This window comes from Elgaria multicarinata, chromosome 15 (genome assembly GCF_023053635.1).
Source record: "Elgaria multicarinata webbii isolate HBS135686 ecotype San Diego chromosome 15, rElgMul1.1.pri, whole genome shotgun sequence".
NCBI classification, from domain to species: Eukaryota; Metazoa; Chordata; class Lepidosauria; order Squamata; family Anguidae; genus Elgaria; species Elgaria multicarinata.
Window position 1 is genome coordinate 23,467,582 of NC_086185.1, and position 23,806 is coordinate 23,491,387.

The following is a 23,806-nucleotide window of genomic DNA, read 5'->3' on the forward strand; positions in this document are numbered from 1 at the left end:
TAAACCCCCCTCCTCTCCCTTACCTGCCTCCGTCCGCGGTCCCTCTGCTTCTTTAATTGAGCCCGCGGTTCAACCAGGAAGTCTAGGCCGCACTTGCAGCCCAGACTTCCTGGCTGAACCGCGGGCTCAATTGAAGAAGCCGAGGGACCGCGGACGGAGGCAGGTAAGGCCCCCCTCCCCCTTGGTCCCTTACCGGGCTCTGCCGCCGGAAAGGTAAGTGGGGTTTACCGGGCCCTGTCGCTGTCGCCCATGCAGTGACGGTGGCAGGGCCCGGTAACCCCCCCCCCCGCCCTCCTCTCCCGGCCTTACCTGGCACCACTCCCCTCCATTGCGGAGCACCGATTCGGAGCCGGAGCTCCGCGGCGAAGAGGAGCGGAGTATGGGCGGAGCGGCGTGGGGCGGAGCGGGCCAATCCGAAATTTTCGGATCGGCCCGCGGTGCGGAGCGGGGGGTCCGTGCACACCCCTATTAACAACAAAATTATTTGGCTTCAATTCTCTAGATTATTTTCCTTCCTCTGGATTATTTTCTTTTCCTTCCTTCCTATCCTCTTAGGTTCTTAACTGGGGCTAGGGCCAGCTAAGAACCTAAGAAAGTCCTGCTAGATCAGACCAAAGGCCCAGCTAATCCAACTTTTTGTCTAATCCCCTTTTAAAACTGTCAGAGTTGGTGGCTCTCACTAGATCTTGTGGTAGCAAATCCACACCTCCTGCTGTGTGAAGAACTCCTTCCATCTTTTGGTCCTGAATCTCCCAACACTCAGCTTCATTGAATGAACTCATTGGGTTCTACTGTCTTCACGCCATGCTTAATTTTATACACGTCTTATCATATCTCTCCTTACTCAATTTTTTTCCTAAGCTAAAGAGACCCAAAGGTTGTAACCTTTCCTCGTAGGGGAGTTGCTTCAGCCCCTTGATGGTTTTGCTTGCTTTTTTCTGCACCTTTTCCAGCTCTACAACAATATCCTTCTTGAGGTACAGTGACCAGAACTGCAAGTCTTGTCACATCCTAGTTTTGTATAAAGGCAGTTACAGTATTTATTTATTTATTTATTTATTTATTTATTGCATTTCTATACCGCCCAATAGCCGGAGCTCTCTGGGCAGTTCACAAAAATTAAAAACATTCAAAGTATAAAACAACAGTATAAAACCATAATATAAAATACAATATAAAAGCTCAACCAGATAAAAACAGCAGCAATGCAAAATTACAAATTTAAAACACCAAGTCAAAATTTATTTATAGACTGTTAAAATGCTGGGAGAATAAAAAGGTCTTCACCTGGCATCTAAAAGCATATAATGTAGGTGCCAAGCGAACCTCCTTAGGGAGCTCATTCCACAGCCGGGATGCCACAGCAGAGAAGGCCCTGCTCCTGGTAGCTACCTGCCTCACTTCCTTTGGCAGGGCCTCACAGAGAAGGGCCCCTGTAGATGATCTTAAGGTCCGGGCAGGTACATATGGGAGGAGGCATTCCTTCAGATAACCTGGCCCCAAGCCGTTTAGGGCTTTAAATGTTAATATCAGTATTAGCAGATTTTTAAAAAATTCCCTTTCCTGATGACACCCAAGATGGAATTCCCCTTCCTCACCGCAGCTGCACACTGAGCCACATGGAGTCAATCATTAGGCTGAAATGTGATGTAATTGCCATGGCTTATGGTCTGTGGGAATATCAGCTCCTTCCAAGGGCGTACAGTTGCCACTCACAAAACCTGGTTAGCTGCACACAAGTGCCTTGAACAAGGAGGAAGAGGTGGTGCTGCTCCCGCTGCTGCTGCTGCTGGCAGGAATGGTGGTGCCACCCCAGCCAAGTCCGTGCATACACACAGATCTGCAAAGGGAAGGGGAAGTTCTTGGCCCTGTTGGGGGAGCCTCGTGCATCCATTGGTAGTGGGGCACCAATCGGACCTGGCTGACCTGGCCACCGGCACAAGCTTTGGGGAGAACATCTGGCTGAAGTCCCATCAGGAGGTTGAGCACCCTTAGTCCTGGGCCAGGCCGGTGAGAGGAGCAGCAATTGCTGACAAAATCCCCCCAGGCAGTGGCAGGGCTGCGCTTTCAGATTCACATGGACAGGTGGGCAGGCAAGGGAGCAAGGCTCTTGCCCAGGCTGGGTTAACTGGGTGGTTAGATGGGGGCCTATTTGAACCTCTCTTTCCCCTGCCCCCAGCCTTAAGGTCCAGCCCCAGAGCTGCCCAGACCCTAGGAGCAGCCAGACCCTAGGAGCAATGTCTGCCTCTGCGTTGCTTGGGAGATGGTTTTGCCCCCACATGTGTGTTTAGGCGGTTGTTTTGCCTTGTTTTGTGTACGGAGCCTCCTCTTATCTGGTGGGCGTTTTCTGCTGTGCACAGAGGCGCCAATGCAGGGGGTGGGGCGTGGTTTTGGTAAGTCGCCGGTTAATCTTGGAGGAAGCAGGAGGCTCAGCTTTGCAGGAAGAGCACCCCATCGTGGGGAGCCGAATGGGGAGAGGGCTGTGCCACGAGAGGCTGGGTGCAAGGACGGGCATCCCCACAGCTTCTCACAGGCCGAGCTAGCTCCAGGCCTGCCAGCTCGCCTTCAGCTACCCTTCTCCCACACACACATACCCTTCCCAGAAAAATGTCCTTGGTCCTTCCTCAAAAGAAATTCCAGCAACGGGCTAAGTGGCTCATTTCACATCTGGCTACAGTCCTAGAGCAGCGCTTCACAATAAGCCTTGTTATTATCCTGTTTTATAACACACTGCTTGGGGCGGCCTTCTGGCCCCTTTGTCCTCGTGTCAAGCCTTGAAGGTAGGGGGACACCACGCACCTGAGGAATGTCTGCCCCTACACTCGGGGCTTATGTGTTGCAGGGTGGCAAGCGACTGCCTGGGCCTCTTTCGTGGGGCGCAGGAGAGACCGTCCACACAGGACGCGCACTGTCGCCACTATTACAGTCCTCCGACCAGTGTGGCATGGATTAGCATTTCTGTAAATAGCAGCAACAGATCCTGGTTTTCTTGGCAGGGCTAATGGAAGTGAGTGGCCAAAGCCCCCTTCGTCCGTCTGCTGCTCTGTATTAGATTCATGCTGCAAGCACAGAAGGTCCCAGGTTTCATCCCGGCGTCTCTAAAATCTCCTGCTTGAAACCCTGGGGGAGCCATTTGCTGAAGGATCAAGGCTCTGACTCATTAGAAATCAGCTTCCTAAATTCCTATGGATATGATGGTACAAATAAATCCAATTATTAAAAAGCCAGGGTGATATAGTGGGCTGAGGAGGGGCTTCTAGGTGACAGGTAATGACATGTGAAGGCCTTTTCCATTGAGGGTATATCAGTCCCCAACACTGCGAGCTTTTAGGAAGACTCTGAAAACCTACTAGCTTACTCTGGCCTCCCCCTGGTTGCGTGTGTATGTGCTGTTGTTGTTTAGACTCTGCTTTTATAAAATTGTATTGGTCTATTTTATTCAACAACAACAAGTTTATTGCAGTCAATAGACCAAAAATTACATACAAAAGGACTGAGCATACAATTAGCTATTAAAAAGACAAGTAATCATAGAGGATCTAATAGAAATGGCCAGGTTCAAAAACTTGGCCACTTGCTCGGTGATTGATTTGTCTGAGTTCCGAAGTAAAAGGGACATTAAGAATTCAGTTGGGTGACCAGGAAAAGATTGTAAAAGGGGGTTCAGAAGATCATTCCTAGCCCCTTGGTAAAATCTACAGCACAGTAACACATGTGATACGGTTTCCACCTCAGTATTGTTACAGGGACAGCATCTGTTGAGCAGAGGGATTTTGTTGTATCTGCCATCTAAAAGTTTAGAGGGAAGGACGTTAAGTCTGGCTAGTGAGAATGCTCTCCTGTATTTGGGGATTGTTAACCAGCGCAGGTAAGGCATCCCATCTTTACAAAAGGAGACTGGTAGTCCTAGGGACTGGGGAGTCTATTTTATTGTTGTATGCTGCCTTGCGAGGGCTCCTGCCCTGAAAGGCAGCCTAGAAATGTTTTCGATAAAGAATGGTGGGTGGAAATTCCCATGTTGAGGGACAGAGTCATACTGCATAATCCTACACATCTGCACAGAGAAGTAAGCCATCATCATCATCGTCATCGTCATCGTCATCATCATCATCTATTTCTTACCCGCCTCCCCGACTGGATCGAGGCAGGGAACAACAAACACAAAACGCTGTTGAAAAACATCCTAAAAGCATCTTAAAAACATACTAAAATATCCTAAAATTCTACTGGCTAGACCTGCCGGAAGAGATCAGTCTTGACAGCCTTCTTGAACGCTAAAAGACTGCCAAGCTGTCGAGTCTCCTCCGGCAGGCTATTCCACAGTTTGGGAGCAGCAGAAGAGAAGGTCCTCTGGGTTATGGTTGTCAACCTAGTCTTTGCTGACTGAAGTAAATTCTTCCCAGAGGACTGGAGTGTGCAGGGCGGATTGTACGGAGAAGGCGATCCCGCAGGTAGCCTGGACCCAAACCATGTAGGGCTGAATTCAATGGGGCTTCCAGGAAACATTGCACCCTAAGGAGACGCGTTGGGATTTTAAAATATTGGCAGGTTTGTAGACCCATTTTGTTTTGTCCATTCGCTTCCCTTCTCTTCAGCCCTCCCCAAGCGAGACAGGGACATTTCCCAAGCAGGCTGGCTTCTAGAGGCGGTGGCACTTCTGTTCTGGCCCTGGAGTGTTCCCTGCAGGCTTCTAGGGAACAGGTCACTGATTAACAGAATGTGGTTACCTTTTGAGCCAACAGCAGCAACAGACAAAGAAATCAGCCTGGACAACTTTTCCCAGCTTCTGCACGCAGAGCAGTGATTGCCTGCCTGGCACTCTTCCAAAAGACTGGATGGCTCTTTATTTCTCCTGATGAAATAAAGAGAGCTCTTCCTCCCCCCCGCCTCTCCCCACCACCACCACCACTGCCACTCCATGCTATGCAGGCCTTAGTGCTCAATGTCCTTTCCCACTGCAGTTTGCTTCAGACGCAAGTCGCCCCATTTCATTCCCCATGGCTTCTGCCCCCTATCCGCCTGCCACTAAGGACATGGCTCCACGCCCGTTCCTTTCTCTTACGATAAAGAGGGCTAGGATCACGATCCCAGTTTGAACAGGCTCCGCGGGAGAATTCTCATGACCCTTTACACAGACCAGGGAGGGCAGTTTGCCAAGTGCTTCTTCAGCCCTGGGAGCCCTGTGGGGGCCGGTGGTGCTTCCTCAAGGCACAGGCTCCTACTTGGTAGTCTGCCCGTTTTAATGCTGATCCCCAAACAACACACACGCTGCGGCACAATTCACGTTAGTTGTGCCAAGCACTGCAGGTGAAACCTAGGGGACAATCCTGGCAACTCTGGGTCAGGCATCTCCCCACATGAAAGAGAAACGGTTGCCTTCACGCCCGTGCCGGATTTAGGAACAAGCCAAATAAGCCATGTTTTAGGGGCTCATATTATGAGGGGCCTCTAAATATGTTGGAGATAACTAAGATTTATGATAACTGAGATGAAATCGCTTGGCTAAGATATGTTGGAAAGTCTGGTGTGACTTACAACGGAGTTGCTTTATACAGAGAGAAAGCGTGGCAACACAGCATTTAGCATTGGAGGCAATAAGCACAAACTAGTGTCAGTTTAAAAGAAGTCCAAATCTATTAGTACTTATATGCACATCTTCAGAGAAGGCTGTCTAACACTGTTTAACTACAAGACCCCATAATGTAGAATGGTGCCCTATCATTATCCTTTCTACTATTATGTAATAACATTTTTTCCTCTTTATTTGTATGGAATGGGACCTCTGAATCTTGATATAGCTTAAGGCCTTAACATGTCTTAATCCAGCCCTGGTTCACACAGTAACTTTGCCGGTTTGGCATTACAGCTTGGACTTCCCTGGTGCTCGTGAGTGAGAGGGATATGGCAGGAGGCCTAGTGATCCAAATGGCGGGAGATGTGATGCAGTGGACCCTGGATTTCACCTGGCCTCCTTCTGGAAAGATGCTCAGTGCCAGGGGGAGCTACTGTCCTATGGGTCTCAAGAGTGTGAGCCATCCTGTCATCTGGGCCGCGCAGGTGAGCCCTGAAAACCTTCCTTTGCTGAGGGACTTCTTGCATGTGCTTCGGGAGGGGTTGCCTAGCAACTGGCTAGTCGCTGCGTAATGGCCTCAGCACCGTCTGTTAAAAGAAAGAAGGAAGAGAAGAGAAGGAATCGGCCACAGCCGCTGTACCCGGCAAATGCCATACCCTTTGCTGAAGAAGGTGTGTCACCCTCCCTCCCTCCCTCCCTTCCTCCCTCATGCTCTGGCTTTCAGGGCAAGCCGATGACTATATAAGGGCATGGAGAAGCGTGCCTATGTGCCACTCTCTATCCTAGGTCTTACTCAGCACCCCATTTCTAGTACACCCCACAACTGGTTACACTTCCTGCCACTGCTACCTGAGCATCAAACCCTAGAATTGCGAAGGATCCCTGCGCCAGCAAAATGAAAGCCGGATTCACTTGGCGCCTTACGCCAGCGAGAGGCAGAAGGTAGACCTCCAGATATTTTTTGCTGGAAGTCAAAGCCCCAAACCTCTGGAAATCTACCTGCTCTGACCTACACCACCTGGCCTGTACCGAAACTGCACCAGAAAGGCAGCCTGGCCTTTTCCTGGGTCTCAGACCAGCGCGCCACGGGACTGCCATCAACGCCTGGCGTCTGCAGGTGCTGAGTCCTTCAAGGCACAGAGTAGGGCGCCCCCTTGCTTCGTGCAACCGGGCCTAGTTGCAGCCGCTTTGGCTGAGTCCCGCCATGCTGCTTTTCCCCTTCCTCCATTTCCCCATGCCCTCAAGAGCCAAGCGCTGCAATAAAGCGCTATGGGGCAGGGGAGAAACCAGCGACGGTATTTTCCACGAAGCCAACCAGCCATCCCTTGGATGATTAGGTTAGCAGGAGGGGAGTCACCAGGCCTGCCTCCTCCTCCTCCTCCTCCCCCTTGTCACTTCTGGTGACCTTCTTGGGCAAAGATGCTTTTCCTAGGCCAAGTTCTTTATCATCACATGGAAGAGCAGGCTTGGGAGCAGGCAGAGAAGGGCTTGTGGGGTCAGGTGAATAAGATTTGGGGCAAATGGCAAGTACAGCATGCTGCTGCCAGGAGGGTGGATCTGTCCCTGTGCCAGCGACTAATGTTTGTTCTCTGGAATGTGCCCTTTGGCCGCTCAGCAGGAGTGACCTTTGGAAGTGACTGGCACACAACAGAGCACACTCTTTCTCCAGCCTAAATAAACCTCCCGTAGGATGGAGGACTGAGCCTGATCTCCGGGACCCCAAACAAATTCAGGGTGGGAAAGGCCTTCTTCCTTCCAGTACATTCCATGGAGCTGGTAGTACCGCCCCGCTAAAGAGGCAAAACCCACCCACCCATACACACATGCCCTACATTGGCCTAATCTACACCAAGCAGGATATTTCACTATGAAGGAAAGGAAAGGAACCTCTCGTGCAAGCACTGAGTCATTACTGACTCTTGGAGGGACGCCAGCTTTCGCTGACGTTTTCTTGGCAGGCCTTATAGCGGGGTGGTTTGCCGTTGCCTTCCCCGGCCGTTATTACCTTTCCCCCAGCTAACTGGGTACTCATTTTACTGACCTCCGGAGGATGGAAGGCTGAGTCGACCCGAGCCGGCTGCCTGAAACCAGCTTCCGCTGGGATCGAACTCAGGCCGTGGGGAGAGTTTCAGCTGCAGAAACTGCTGCTTTACCGCTCTGCGCCACACGAGCAGTATATAAAAGGCAGGAGCCACGCCAAGGAGGATATAGCGGTACAAAAGTGGTATATGGTTTGTGTCAATGGGCCCATACCACTATAAAGCAGTAGTGTGGCTCCTGCCTTTTATATACCTCTTTCGTAGTGCCATATCCTGCATGCTGTCTAGAGTTAATGGAAGAACAGAGTTCCTAGGAGAACATGCACTGCCTCGCATGAGTGGCCAGGGAAAAGGTGCGCTATAATGATGGGTTGAGAGACATTTTTCAGGGTGGGGGGCATTTGCCCCTTCCCCTTAACATAGCCTATGGCTGAAGCCATTGTTTGAGTGTAAAGGCATAAGGCCTGCGCAAGTGCATGGAAAAAGCCACAGTGGCTGGGCCTCCATGTGGGCACTGCTAAAGTCAATCTCTGCTGTCGTCACCGTGCTCAAGAGAGTCCGAGCGGTGGTGGTGGGCGGTGTGACAGCTGCATCTTGACAAAGTGGCACAAAGACTGAGCTGTGACCACCATGCTAGGACACAGTACTGCTTCTAGGAACTATGGAGGGTGCTGAGGCCAACTGTCGGTGCAACAGACCAAAGAGAACATCCTCAGCGATGGCTTCATGGTCAATATTAGCTGAGGCCCGGCTGTGACGCAAGTTCTGACCCTGGTGGACATGGACCTGCAGCTCTGTGCCAAGGGAAAGTTCTCTGGGTGCCCAGACAAGCATGAGAGGAGGTGTGTTTGGGGTGGAGGGGGGAGTTGAAGAAGACACTGGATCGATGAGATCAATACAAGCTGCAAGGGGGCAGCCAGGTCAGGGATGAGTCTGGGCAGATCCAGGAACAATTCCACCTGGGAGAGCTTTTTAGTGGCCACTCCTTGCTGCTCCTGACCTCAAACATTAACCCTGCCCTTTCCCTCTGGTCCTGGCCTTGGCCTGGGTTACAGCTGGCCTAATTCCAACAGGGAGCTCAGAACAGCTCTGTTTGTGCCCATCTGTCATTCTCATTCCTTGTAAACACTATCTCTGACTCAGGAGGATTAGCCATTAATTATCCCGTTTATCTTTATGTTCAGAACAAAGGGGCAGTCCCATCTCAAAGGCACCACCCTGGGGATGCGCTTAGCTGCTACGCCCCCCATCCCCCAGTGGCTCCATTCAAAGGCTACGAGAGAGGGGAGGGGATTTCCTAGATAGATCTCACCTTCATATCAGGAAGCCATGAGCATCCCTGGTCATGTGTGATGAGTGGACACATCTGTTGCATAATGTGTGAAGCCACAGCTGGCTGAAGCTTCCTATTATATGTGTTCTGCATGGACACATGGCGCAGCATGCATTTGGGTTGTCCTCAGATGTGATGGAGAGATCCATGAGGTTGCAGAGAATCATTGTATGTGGAGCTGCTGCCAAAACGCACCCTGTCAAGGATCTATGAAGAATCTCTTCTTCTTCTCTCTACCAAAGCAGTGAATTGCATGGATTTTAAAACAGTTCCTATGATTTCTCTCTTGGGTCAGGAAGCTAACATAAGAAGAGCCCTGCTGGGTCAGACCATCGGCCTATCTAGTCCTGCATTTTGTTCCCACAGTGGTCAAGAAGGACATGAGTAAAACAGCACCCACACACCAATATACCCCAGCAACTGGTGCACAGATACAGACCACCTCTGATACTGGAGGTAAGAACATAAGCAGAGGCTTGCTGGATCAGGCCAAGGATCATAGAATCATAGAATAGCAGAATTGGAAGGGGTCTACAAGGCCATCGAGTCCAACCCCCTGCTCAATGCAGGAATCCACCCTAAAGCATCCCTGACAGATGGTTGTCCAGCTGCCTCTTGAAGGCCTCTAGTGTGGGAGAGCCCACCACCTCCCTAGGTAACTGATTCCATTGTTGTACTGCTCTAACAGTCAGGAAGTTTTTCCTGATGTCCAGCTGGAATCTGGCTTCCTTTAACTTGAGCCCGTTATTCCGTGTCCTGCACTCTGGGAGGATCGAGAAGAGATCCTGGCCCTCCTCTGTGTGACAACCTTTTAAGTATTTGAAGAGTGCTCTCATGTCTCCCCTCCATCTTCTCTTCTCCAGCCTAAACAGGCCCAGTTCTTTCAGTCTCTCTTCATAGGGCTTTGTTTCCAGACCCCTGATCATCCTAGTTGCCCTCCTCTGTTGGTCAATATCAAGTCAAGGATTGCCGAACCATCTAGTCCAGCATTCTGTTCACACAGTGGCCACAGGAAATCCACAAGCAGGATGCAAGTGCAACAGCACTCATAAAATTAAATCAGGTTTCATGGTAGCTGACAGATGACTACAAAAACAGATACTGGGCGAGTAGGGAACTGCTGATACCTCTCTAGACCCTGCAAATAGCCATTTCCTGGCACTGTGGAATGTTGTTTTTTTCTTCCTCCACTACAGGAGCTTGAAGTCATGGCTTTTAAGGTGCCCTTGCCCTGCCTCAGAGGGTCCTAATGACATCGTCTTCCACTCCTCGTATCTTCCATTTTTTTCTTAGCACAGAAAATCTGCTAAGGAGCGAAAGACGGAATAGCTGCACAAGGCTTTTGGATGGGGGGCAGGGCTGGTGCTACCATAGAGGCCACTCAGGCGGCCGCCTAGAGCGCCAAAGTAAGGGGCGCCGAATGCTGCACTTGGAAGCTGCTGTTCCACAGTGGCTCTGAGAGGGCGGCTTCTGGGCACACCGTTCCGAAGCCGCCCACCCGCCTCAGCGTCCTGGCTTCGCTTCGGCTGGGCGCCCACCCAGCTGAAGCAAAGCCACGCCCACCCCCCACTCCAGTGTCCTGGCTTCGCTTCGACTGGGTGGGCGCCAAAGCGAAGCCAGAACGCTGGGGTAGGGGGGCAAGCGGGCGGCTTCGGAACGGCGCGCCAAGAAGTCACTCTCCCAGAGCAGCTTCCAGCCAGACACGCCGTTCCAAAGCCGCCCGCCTGCCGGCCCCCACCCCCACCCCAGCGTCCTGGCTTTGCTTTGGCTGGGCGGGCGGGCGGGGTGGGTGGGTGTGGGAGGGTGGGTGGGTGAAAGCAGCTCACCTGCCTAGGGCGCAAAATAGTCTGGCACCGGCCCTGATGGGGGGGGTAACATTAGGAGACCTTAGTCTGGAAACACCCCCTGTGCCAGCTGGGCACAGAGGAAGAAGATGGCCGCTTGTGAGTGCCAGGCAGAAAGGGCACAGGGTCCTCCTCCAGCTGCTGCTGTGTTGGAGAGAAATCTGGCCGCGCGTCGCCACAGGGCCTGTCACTGTGATGTCTGCAATGAGTATTTGCACAGACATTCCCCCACTTAATCACCTCATGTTGTGTACTTCTCGGGCTCCCTGGGGCCGTTTGTCTGGCATCGGCATTTGTGATCAGCCCCTTCCCAGCCAGCAAGGGAAAGTGGAAATCCGATTTCCACTTCAAAGAGCTGGAGGCACATGCTTCAGCAAGGAGCCGCCAGCTTCTCTCTAAGAGAGAGGACAAAGGCCTCTGAAAGCCCTGAGTCCAAGTCCAAGGCCCTACCTGGCAAGGTTAGCGCCGGTAAGATGCATAGAGGATTCATTTTGCTACTTGCTTTATCTTCTATGCCAAAGGCCGTTTCCTTCCATTTCTTTCTAATTATAGTTTTCTTCTTTTTAAAAAACAAATGCAAAGGGTAAAACTAGGCTAATTACCCTTTCGTTTGCTTGTTTTAAATAAATTCAAACTATGCATATGGATTTATGAGATGACTGCATGGATCATTCCAACAACCCATAAATAATTCTTTCCCCTTTTTCTTTTTAAGTAAACATTTCTCGCATTTTGCCTTTGGAGCCCAGGGGCTTAAGAGAACTGCCTCTCTGGTGAGTCCATATTCTTTTGTTTCTTTATAAACATGTTATATATCTTTAAAAAGAACAAAAAGAAAACAAGAAAAACATCACATACAGTGTGTACTGTACCAGAAACATCAAACGACATAAGTCAATTTCAATAGATCAGATCAGTGCCAATACTTTTCTTGCATTCTGGTCCTGTTGATTAAGGGAAGCTTCATTATCTCTGCAGTGTCTCGTTTATCTTTGTTTTCTCTTCCTAAAGATTCTTGAAGTAATGTCTGTTTACACATTAGCATAGAGAAAGAAGACCATATCCCATAAGTGATAAAGCACCTTCATTTGTTCCGTACATTTCTGTGCCACCCATTCAATGAAGTTCTCTGGGCGGTTTACAAAATAAAATGTAAAAACCCAAAAAATAAAACAATGTAGTAAAACATAATATCATAAAACTAAAGTGAACAGAGTAAAAGCCGGCACCACCACAAAGATTTAAAAAACCCAAAAACGATATTTAAAAATAAAGCCCTAAAAAGCCTAGGAGAAGGGAAAGGTCTTTACCTGTTGTTGAAAAGACCACCATGTAGGTGTCAGGCGAGCCTCTCTGGGGAGAGACTCCACAACTGGGTGCCACCACTGAAAAGACTCTTTCCTTGGTAGCCCCCTCATTTGGTGGGGGCACCTCCTTTGCATGCTGAAGATCCCAGGCAGGGCCGGTGCCAGACTATTTTGCGCCCTAGGCAAGGTGAGCTACTTTCAAACCCACCCACCCCAAAAAATGCCAACTTTGATTTTTAAGAACATATGTTTCCTGGAAAAAATAAGAAGCACAAAACTTGAAACTGCTAAATTTATTTTAAAGTGCAAGAAATATGACATGCCAATTATAGCAAACAAATTGGAAAGGAACATCTATGGGTCTAAAATGCATTATTTAATAGGAATATCACCTCCAAATCGTCCCCCCCAACTCACGCACGCACACATGCGCACACACACTCAGCATCATTCACTCCAAACAAACACACGCATGAACACATACATTCACTCAAAGACCCCATGCACCCCATTTACCCATACATTCTCTCTCTCTCTCTCTCTCTCTCTCTCTCTCTCTTCCGGGTGCGTTCCGGAAGTCTGAACGTGGAGCTGGCTTCGCTTCGGCTGGGCGGGCGCAGGGTGCCATCTCACCCACCCAGGCCCAGCTGAATCCTCGGGCTGGCCTGGCTCACAGCCAACGCGCATGAGTGCTGCGCTGTGCCCGGCGCCCCTCTTTGCTTAGCGCTCTAGGCAGCCGCCTGAGTGGCCTCTATGGTAGCACCGGCCCTGATCCCAGGTTCAGTACCGCTCCCTTGTCTCTCTAATTCAAAGGAGTAGGAATTGGCAAGGAGCCTTTTCTGCCTGTGGAGCAAAACCAGTCTGAGAAGATCATGCCATACCAGGCAAGATGGGCCAGTGGTCTGACTCAAGAGAAGCCATCTTCCTAGGCTCCTCTGGCACAGCCTTCCCCAACCTGGCACCCCCCAGATGTGTTGGACTACCAGATTCTGGATTAGCAGATTCCGGTTGTTGTAGCACAATGCAGCTGGAGGGTACCAAGTTGTGGGCGGATGCTTGAATAGCCTTCCAGAGTATGTGAAAGCTGATGGCAACTGAATCAGCAGCTTCATGCTTCAAGGGACTTCTGATAATTCCACACAGGGCTGAACTAGGACATGCTGAGCCCCTAAGCCATGCCAAGATTCAGAGGCCCCATGCCATAAAAATAAAGAGGAAAATGTATTTCATTACAATAGAAAGGGGAATGAAAGGGTACCACCCAGCATTAGGGAGTGCTTAGAGTTAAACAGTGTTAGACAGCCTTCTCTGAAGATAACCCCAAAAGCACTAATAAAGTAAATTGGTTTGAACGTCTTTTAAACTGGCTCTAGTCCGTGCTTTTTGCCTCCAACACTGCATTGCCACACTTTCTCTCTCTATAAAGCAACTCTGTTGTAAGTCACGCCAGACTTTACAACCTATTTAAGCCAAAGCGGTTTCAATTATAATGCCTCTTAGTTATCTCCAACATATTAAGAGGCCCCTCATAACACGAGGCCCTAAAACATAGCTTGCAGGGCTATGTCCTAAATCCAGCACTCCTTTTTTCTGGCCTCTGAATCACAAACACTCTGGGGGCAGCAGTGGACCTCTCCACCTGTCAGCCACGTGCCCCTGTTCAAATAGGGCAGGAGATAGGAGATTATATTACCTGGCGGTAGCTTTGCACCACACCCTCCCTTAACTTTGGCATGCACAACAGCAGCACCAGGGCTGGCCAAGAAGCGTGATGCCCTCCCCGTGCCAAGCACAGAGGCATTTCCCACCTGACACCAGCCCCAGGGCAAAGCTACGGGTGTCAGTTCCTTTTCCAGCGACTGACTGAGGGCAGGTCAACATGACCGCCCCATTCTCTGGGCGTGTAGCCTTGAAAGACTCCGTGTTCCCAAGACGGCAGATGTCTACCTCCTTGCCGACTCTTTCCAGTTATCTAATTATTCCCTCTTGTTTTCCCCAAGACTAGCCTGCAGCCCTCCATCCCTCACCTCCTCCTTGCTTTTGCCTGGCTGGTCGGTGCCACTCCACCACCCTGCTGCCACCTCCATGCAAAGCAAGGCAGAGAGAAGACCACTTCGTCCTTTCTGTGCTCCGCGGCTGAAATTCATCTGAGAAAAATGCCCACACCAGGCAGCTGCCGCCACCACGGCCTTCTCCAACTGGAACTTCCAATTAGAGCGATTTTGCCTGCCCCTGCAGACAGGCGTCTCTTTAGGCTTGTTCCCTGAGATCGCTTCCGGCTGTTTGGGGCACTCTGCCCTTCGCTCGGGGCTTCATGTAACACCTTGGCCTCAGTTCCTCTCAGGCGTCGCTCTGATCAGGACTTGGCCCAGCAGGTGCTGGAGTGCCTGGGACTCTCCTGCCCTGTGTGGCACAATCAAGACGGTGCCCTGCTGATCTCGGGGCCCAAGAGGTAAGAGATTTAGTTCAGCTGCCAGGGCTGGACCGCTGTGCCCACGATCCGTGGCTGTGGAGGGAAGTGGCATTTCAAAGCTGCTCTGACATCAGCCCTCTCCCACCCCCTGGGGGCACAAAGGAACAGAGCCTGTAAGGACACCGGATGGGGCAGGGGGGCTTCGTCCAAGTAGACCCAAAACACAGAGGGGTTAAGAAAACCTGGGGGAATCCGCATGTCGTTCTCAGGCCGCTTCTAAGCGACCCCAGTGCGGCCCCAAAGCGATAATGTAACTTACCTGGAGGAAGAGACGTCCTCGCCACCGCCACCCGCCACTGCCACCCGGCGAGGAGGGAGTTGGGTGGCAGCGGCGGCAAGGACGTCTCTTCCTCGGCTCTTCTCCAGGCAAGTTACATTATCGCTTTGGGGCTGCACTGGGGTCGCTTAGAAGCGGCCTGAGAACGACGTGCGGATTCCCCCATGGATTTCAGAAGAGCCCTGCTGGATTAGACTCGAAGGACTGTGTAGAGCCACACAGAAGGTTACATGGAGTCAGACCCCGGCTCCATCTAACCAACACTGACTGGCAGCAATGGCTCTCCAAGATTCCAGTCTGGATTCTTTCTTAGCCCTACCTGGAGAACCCAGGGATTGAACCTGCAAGCTTCTGCGTGTGAAGCAGGGGCTCTGCGACTGAACTACAGTCCTTCCCTCCACTGCTCTCTCCCTGCTCAAATCCCACTCATTTTTTTGGTAGTGTGTTTCATCTTTCATTTTTGAAATGTGAGATGGAGGGACACTTTAAAACCTATTGATGAACGGGCAGTTGTTGCTATTTTCCTTCTAAAATATCTACATCCAACAGCTGCTGTAATTGGGGGTGTTGCGGGGAGGGGGGAATTCAAATTAGGATGTGATACATTTTAGTTTTGGCAAGCGAAGTCAAGCTAGGAGAATTTGCTTGAGAATCACACACACACACGCAGCCCGCACAAAACTTTTATGCTCGACTTTGCATGACAGCAAGACGAGGGTGAGGCTCGCTCTGTTCTAGATGGGTCTCACACTCCCTAAAGCAAGGGTTGGCAACATTTATTTATTTATTTATTTATTACATTTTTATACCGCCCAATAGCCGAAGCTCTCTGGGCGGTGGCACCTGTGCACCCTAGGACACCTTTCTTGGTGCCCACCTAGCTGCCCTAACCCCTCATACTGTTTTAAAAATAATAACAAGGTTTCTTAGGGGCAGCTGGGATTGCTCCAAAGCCGATTGAGGGCCTCTAGCTACTCCCATGTTCTATTCCCACAGCTTAGACTCATGCACCAGTGACATCCCTGCTTTACGAGAACCTTCTCTGCAGTGGCCACAAACTCCCATCGGAGGTCCGCCGTGCACCATCCTTGCAGGCTTTTAAGAGGGCCTTGAAAACTTTTTATTTTACCATGGCCTTCTCATAATATGAGGATTGTCGTCGCTGCTATTGCCATTGCTGTCCTTGCTGGTTTTTTAATTGTTGTCCTTTATTGTTTTTAATTGCTATTTTATTGTGTTTATGTTTGCATTGCTTTTAATATTTTAACTGTTTGTATGTATTTTATTGTTGTAAGCTGCCTTGTGAGGGCTTCTGCTCTGAAAGGCGGCCAAGAAATGCTTTAAATAAATAAATAATCAAAATTGAGAGAGAGAGAGAGCGCTCTATCACACCAGCGTTATACTGTACAATCACTGTGAATTGCATGCAAAGGACTCCGATGTTTTCTACCTTACAATCTGCTGTTACGGCAAAGTACTCTGATGTGTCCTGCTTTGATTGCGCTTCCCCCCCCCCCCCAAAATAGCGACGTATTTTGGACTGCAGAAAGTGCGATTCTTTTGTTGTTCTCCAAGCAGCCACTGGGGGCACGGAAGGATGACGAGGAGCAGAGTCACCCGGCCACCTCTCTCGGCAACCCCCAAGCGAGCGCCACGGAGTCCAGCCCAACCCTCCCGGGGCACGCACCGGGACAGGGCAGAAGTGGATGTATAATGTTGGTGTGATGGAGCTAACAATGACAGCTTTCATACGCTATGGGATAATTCGAGGGAAATGGGTAGGAGTGATGAAGCTGAGAGAGAGAGAGACTCTGTGATCCATGCTCTGGTAAACTCCAGGTTAGACGACTACACTAGACTAATGCAGCCTACCATGGGCGTAAAGCTCAGACATGCCGGAGGGCTGAAGCCCCTTCTGTATTTCCTCTTGTGAAGATCCCACTGGACTCTTCCATCTTCTCTCAGCTGCAGTCAAAGGCAGGATGGCTCTAATGCAGGGAGTCAGCATGATTCAGCAATTAGGATTCTCTCTTATCACAAAGGGAAGAGCCAAACGCTGCCCCACCCACTGCTTGGCAGATGCTGTCTGGCAAATCCAAGGGACGCCTGATCAGACTGGCCAGGGAGAGCTTTTGAGGGGAAGCCCCTGGCTTTTCTTCAGTTGCTAAAACCAAAGTCAGGAAGAACCTTCCAGTTTAGCCAAACCCATTGCAGCTCTGTTGCTTTCTGAGTAGCTTGCCTGGCGAGGTAGGCAATGATTGAACCGCCCAGGGAGCTTTGGCTATTGGGCGGTATAAAAATGTAATAAATAAATAAATAAAATAAAATAAATGATCTTCTCAGCTAGCCGGGGCTCTCTGGGCGGTTTACAGAAATTCTAAAATTAAGATAAAAACGAGTATATAAAATTTAAAATTCTAAAACACAGAACATACACACGTTAAAAAACTAAACATGTGGGTGATTAAGATGTGCCGCCATATGCCTGGGCAAAGAGGAAAGTCTTAACCTGGCGCTGGAAAGATAGCAGCGTTGGTGCCAGGCGAGCCTCGTCAGGGAGATCATTCCATAGTCTGGGGGCCACCACCAAAAAGGCCCTGTCCCTCGTTGCCACACAAGCAGAGAAATCCTCAGAGAAACCAGGCTCTGCGAGAGTGCAGCCTCCATGTTCCAGGTCTGTCTGGCTCCATTTTGGCCAGAGCGACGACCAGAGGAAGACACAGAACTCCTTCTAGCTTTGCGATACCTTCATTGCAGTTAGCTTTATTTATCCTTCCTCTCCTTTTCTCTTAGTCTTCTCCTTCTCCCGTTGCGTTTTCCCAATGAGTTGTAATGATAAATAATAGTTGCATTTTTGAAGACATCTGGTCAGGGCCGGTGCCAGACTATTTTGCACCCTAGGCAAGGTGAGCTACTTTCACCGCACCGCCCCCCCCCCCCCAAATGCCAACTTTGATTTTTAAGCAGCTCTGGGAGGGTGGCTTCCGGGTGGAAGTCCGAACGTGGAGCCGCCCCCCACCCCCACCCCCACCCCAGCGTCCCTGGCTTCGCTTTGGCTGGGTGGGCGTCGGGTGCCATCTTGCCCGCCCAGCTGAATCCTCGGGCCGGGCCAGCTCACAGCCAATGTGCGTGAGTGCTGCCCAGCGCCCCTCTTAGCTTGGCGCTCTAGGCGGCCGCCTGAGTGGCCTCTATGGTAGCATCGGCCCTGCATCTGGTGTGTGCTAGTGTTCTCACATATATCACAGCATCCATCTAACCATCCACCTTTGACCCTCAGGCCAGGGGCTTTAGGGGCACATAAGAGGTGTATTCCTAGAATTCCCTGCAGGCTAGCTGGAGTGGTTCCTTGGTCAAGGACTATAAATTGGAACAAGCAACAACCCTGAGTTGGTGGGAGGAAGAGGACCGCCACCACCCCAACATTGCTTTGAGCTCTTTGGAGAAAAATAAGGAAAGGAAAGGAAAGGAACCTCTCGTGCAAGCACTGAGTCATTACTGACTCTTGGAGGGACGCCAGCTTTCGTTGACGTTTTCTTGGCAGGCCTTATAGCGGAGTGGTTTGCCATTGCCTTCCCCGGCCATTATTACCTTTCCCCCAGCTAACTGGGTACTCATTTTACCGACCTCAGGAGGGTGGAAGGCTGAGTCGACCCGAGCCGGCTGCCTGAAACCAGCTTCCACTGGGATCGAACTCAGGCCGTGGGGAGAGTTTCAGCTGCAGAAACTGCTGCTTTACCGCTCTGTGCCACACAAGGCTCATAAACTGGGATATAAATGGAATAAATAAGAAGTAAAATAAGAATGTTCTGTTGCACCCCCATATTGGTTGCATCAGACAAGCATACCTTTCATAAACTGAAACTGGTAAGCGATTGCCTAAGAACTACCACAGGGAAAGAAAGGCGTAACCAGCTTATTATGGTCTGAGCAGAAAGCAAACTTGCTAGGCATATCTCTTTTCCTAATTTACTTCATAGTTTTGCCAAAGCGAAAGCAAGGAAGGAGTCGTTCAAGTAGCCTCCTTGGTTAAGTGTTAGATGATTCATTAATTATTGCAACAAGGAGTTTTTGTTTGAATTACGCAATGTCTGATCATTTCTGCTCTTGATTTTAGTCATTGTAAATAATGTTTACAGATGCTGTGATCATTCATACTTCCCTGAGATAGTAAGGTATTCTTTTTGCATTCTGTTAATGTAGGTTTGCCTATCTAGTTCACTGGCATTCGTGATTTGTTAATCAATTTATCATCATTAAATGTGACATGCTAAAGTATGTAGTACATTTATTATGTCACTGTTCTGCGTATTTAAATATGCTATCTACTGATAGTATGGGGGTGCAGGAGGAGGACCCCAGGACTGACTTGCTCTGGGTTACCTCTCTGCAGCCCAGCAGGGCCAGATCTACACTAAGCAGGATATAACACTTTGAAAAAGTTTTGAAGACTGTATAGGCAGTGTGTCCTGGGCCTCAGCAGTTGTCACTACTGTTATAAACCGTTTTAAGGCAGTAGTGTAGATCCTGCCCTGGATTTGAGTTAGCTAACCCTCCAGCCAGGAAATTGAAAAGTGTATGCCCCTGCAGTTGTCGTGTGGCTGCCTGCCTATGAAGATGGTTCATGAACTTAGGGTGACCATATTTTGGAAACCAAAAAAGAGGACACCTAGTGTGTGTGGGCAAGCAACTTTCTGAGTCCTGCAGAAAGTACGTTATTCCCCCGCCACCTTAAAGAACCCGATTGGAATGGAGGAGGGGAAAGGATTTCATTCTGCACCACCACCATCCACTCCAATTGGGGCCTTTTCTATAATGTCCACGAATGACCCACTTTCCCCTTTAAGACCTCAATTAGAGCTCGGGGTGGGGGAATGATGTGCCTCAAGAAAGCATGTCACTCCCTCCTGCCATGCTAATGGCAGCCTTAAAGGGGAAGGTGTGTCATTCCAGGACATTATTGAAAATTATAGAAAATCCCGCCTGACACCATGGAAAGAACAAAAACCAGGACAAATCCGGGGAAATCCTGACAGTTGGTCACCCTACATAAACTACAGTTACTTCAGAATGTGGTAGCTGCTGAACTTACTACTGGGACTGGTGTTATGTTCATGCATCAATTGCACTGGCTTCCAGTCTGTTTCCAGGCTCAATTCAAAGAGCTGCTTTTGACCTTTAAAGCCCTTTATCACTTCAGTTCAGGATTCTGTCTCTGTATGTTCATACCCCTTTATTATGATTATCAGTGGAAGGTCTGCAGACAAAGCAGATGGCTAACACGAAAAGTGTCTTCTCAGTGATGGCACCTTTGTGTGGAACATTCTCCCCAGAGATACCAGCCTGGTACCTACTTTGTTGTCCTTTAAACACCAAGCCTTTAAAAATTAATTTTACCCCTACTGATTCTTTTTATTTGCTCTTAAGATCTTCCTGCCTGTTCAGGCTTGTGTTTCACTATTGTGTTCTGATTTCTTTTACCTGTATTTTTACTGGGTTTTATATTTTCTTTCTATGTAAATTCGCCTGAAAATTTCACTTGTAGGGCGGTATAAGAAATTCCTAGAATCAACAGACGAACAAATATGACAAAGTAATAAGAACTCCTTGTGTCTGCTGATGAATTAGGTTGCAGTCTTAAAATCCGGACCTTTCTGGATTTGACCAGGCAAAATGTCCTCTGGTTTTAGCTCCGTTTCAATACCGACGCATATCTCCTTAAGCTGTTTGCTTCCACCTTTAGCATTCTGAAAGTGATAAACCCTGGCAAAGAATCATCCTTGAGGTGCAAAGTTCTGAGAGGCCTTATCTGGCCTATGGGACAGTTCTAATGGAGACACATATTTCCCTGACTCAGCAGCGCATACCCCATCCTCGGCGGTGTGGCTTCCTCCAAGGCTGCGGGCAGAGGAAGCTCCAGGCTGGGCTCTTATAATTTGGACCGCCATTCAGACCAGCCCTGCGTGCCTTCAACAACACCCAACTCCTGCCGTCCCCAAAGCGTCTGGCTCATTCCCCCAACAAGCACTGTGAGGCTGCACTTAACTGATGGAAGCACTCATTATTGACATCATGCTGTAATTAGTCACAAACCAAGTATTAGAAACCCAGGAAATACAGAATAGAGCTAAACTTCAAAGAATTCCAAGCCTGTTTGGGCTTGGAAATGCACAGGTAGGCATCAAAAACCCTGACCCGGGCCCCGTGGTGACGCCTGGAACTCCACCAGCATGATGGTTACTGGTGGCTGGTGGTGCTCCACGCCCCATGTGGTTGGAGTCTGACCCGTCTGCTTCCTCCTTGAATCGTAACAGCTCCCTTCCCAAATTTGCGCAAGAGGGTAGGAGGAGCAGCATTTATTTCCTCCAGCGTGTCTGGCAAAACTACACTTTAACCCGCATCCCTAGAAAATTGAAAGACAGATAGGAACGATGGAGTTCAGGGCAGAGTTGAGGTGTCTCACAGGTTCCCAAGTGTGGTGGCTAAGAAGGAATGGTTTCTCCAAGTTTGGGGACCTCTCGCTCCCAGCTTTAGAGCCACAGGCACAAGATGTCTAGCATCTGCCCCAAGCAAGGATGGGTGAATGAGTGATGTTTGACCCTCACCAAAAGTCTCAAACATCAGCTGACTGCTCGGCTCTCCTTGATTTGTGCTTGCATTTGCGATCGCTATTCGTTTCGCACAAGGGAAGAAATTGCACGAAACGAACAGCTACCAAACATGGATGTTGATTAAAAAATAATAATTCCCAAATGTGTGCAGGTTTCTCTCCCAAGATGAACGTGTGGGTAATACTGAATCTCATGCCTGGCCGAAGGAGAGAACAAGAGGCTGGAAAAGGCTCTGCCGCTCAGCCTAGCTCTCCCAGGAGTTTCCCTCGGAGTCTCCAAAACTTCTGATATGACTAGCTAGAAGGGAAGGGTCCTTGCAGGATGGAAGTGGTGGCCACACAAATCCAGGACATAGGGCTGGCATCTGGGATCAGCATCTGCCGAGGCCTGCATCCCAGGAGGGGGTCCTCTGAGCTTCCTGTGTCTGCTGCTCCTCCTCCTTGCTGAGGCTGTCCCTTCACCTGGCCCCTTTGAGCGAACATGTAAAACAACAAGGAGAAGGAATGTAGCTCAGGGTTAGAGCCCCTCCTTTGCATGGAGAAGGTCCCAGGTTCAATCCCCAGCTTCTCCAGGTAGGGCTAGCAAAGAATCCAGCCTGAAACCCCAGAGAGCTCCTGCTGCCAGTCAGTGTCAACAATACTGGGCTAGATGGATCAAGGGTCTGACTCCATATAAGGCAGCTTCTGACAGTCCTAACCTCCACACATCTTGTCCTCTCTTGGCCCCCGTTTATACGAGAGCGGGATTGCTTCTCATTTAATTTTAACCCAAATTTTCATGGATTTGAATCTAGGTAAAGAGCATCACACTGGAGCAGCAACAGCGATTTATCTCCTGAATGTTTTTTATAGTGCAGTTATTAATGCGCATATGCGCACATAAGCACATTCATACATACGAGGCTATGGATTATAGACGAGGCAAGCTATACATTTTAACTATGGAGCTCTGCAGATTTATAGAAGAGGAAAAACGAGTTGGGAAAGGAACGAGGCAGCAGAGGAGGATGCGAGCGGGGGGCTGAACACGTCTCCTGTCTCTCGCTGCCCGTTCACCCCTCTTTGTTTTCATTTTAAAAGCTCCATCTTAATTCAACATGAAAACAACAGGAAGGAAAGAGACAGCCAGAGGACACGATAGATGGGAAGGCAGGGAATCAGCCAATCACTTTGTCCTACCCTCAAAGCTCCACCCACATGTCAAAATGCGATTTAATTCCCCCAATGACACGTAACCATAATGAAATACAAACTTGGACATGATCCAAAAGTCGCGGTAAACCGCCACTACGAACATGTGCATTATCGCGTTAAAAACCTGGCGCTATGGCGAATGGACAGCTGCGTCATGTGTCCTGAAACGTGAATATGCGCATTTAGGTCAGGGTAAACAAGCCGTATAGACAAGCTCTTGGAGATGTGGTCCAGAGGAACAGGGAAGTGAATGGGAAATGGCAGCAAAAACAGCACGGAAAATTAAGGGGGCACTGAGAGCATTTTGCCGAAGGCTCTCTCCCCACCAAAACAAAAAACAAAAAAACCACCCCTGGAATTGAAACTGCCAGGATGTCTCAGGACCAATCCACATTCCTGTCCAGATGCCTTTCTTTCTTCCTTTGCCTAGGCCGAAGCAGGACTAAAGTTGAATGTGTATGTGGCGTGCCATATAAAACAACCCTCCCTTTCCCCACAAATATGGAGCTGAGCAATGACGTGCAAAAGTGCAGCTTGCAGAGAAGAATTCAGACCGCCTGAGCAAAGTGATCATATGAACTACAGGCCCTTCCTCATGGGTCCAGAAGGCACCGCAACGGCCTCCCAGTTCACGCAAGCCTTGTTTGCAAGGAGTCAGCTGCAGAGTTCCATGTCAAGATGTCTGCAAAGAAGTGCCACTGCAGGCTGCAGCTCCTCACCTCCGTCATGTGCCCCTGGAGCAAGGGCCTCCAAAGAACAGCTCGTGGCGTTCCACCTCCTGCTATCAGCTGCCTGTTCACCCAGCACTAGGGTGACCATATTTTGGAAACCAAAAAGGAGGACAACATGGTCACCCCCAAGGGGGCGGGTCCAGTACCAAGGGGGCGTGCCCACCCGAACATAGCCTTGGTCACATGTCTGATTTTACAGCACACATTTAAGACAAATCTGTTGTACTTTGAAGCTTTTGCTATACTCTTTGTGTTACATTCTCCCCTTCCCTCAAATATCTTTTCTGACTGTATCTTCACTCATTGCAAGCTGCTGTTGTTGTTAACAGGGTTTGCTACTGGCCCCAGATCTGTTTCAACTTTGGTATGGCTAAAGCTCTACATAAAAGCTATCATGGTGCCAACTTTCAGCTCTTTATCTTTAAAAAT

At 49.6% G+C, this 23,806-nt stretch overlaps 1 long non-coding RNA gene across 3 annotated transcripts; it reads left to right on the forward strand.

The window, feature by feature from the left end:
- The first annotated feature begins 8,924 nt into the window (after positions 1-8,924).
- On the forward strand, positions 8,925-23,582 carry LOC134409189 (uncharacterized). Of its 3 annotated transcripts, XR_010026164.1 has the most exons (4): positions 8,925-9,400; positions 11,504-11,561; positions 14,096-14,547; positions 15,842-16,648. It is a non-coding gene; the product is annotated as an uncharacterized LOC134409189 (long non-coding RNA). The 3 variants fall into 3 exon arrangements; XR_010026162.1 differs by lacking the exons at positions 14,096-14,547; positions 15,842-16,648 and adding an exon at positions 23,077-23,582; XR_010026163.1 differs by lacking the exon at positions 15,842-16,648 and having other exon boundaries at positions 14,096-14,795.
- The last annotated feature ends 224 nt before the right edge of the window (positions 23,583-23,806 follow it).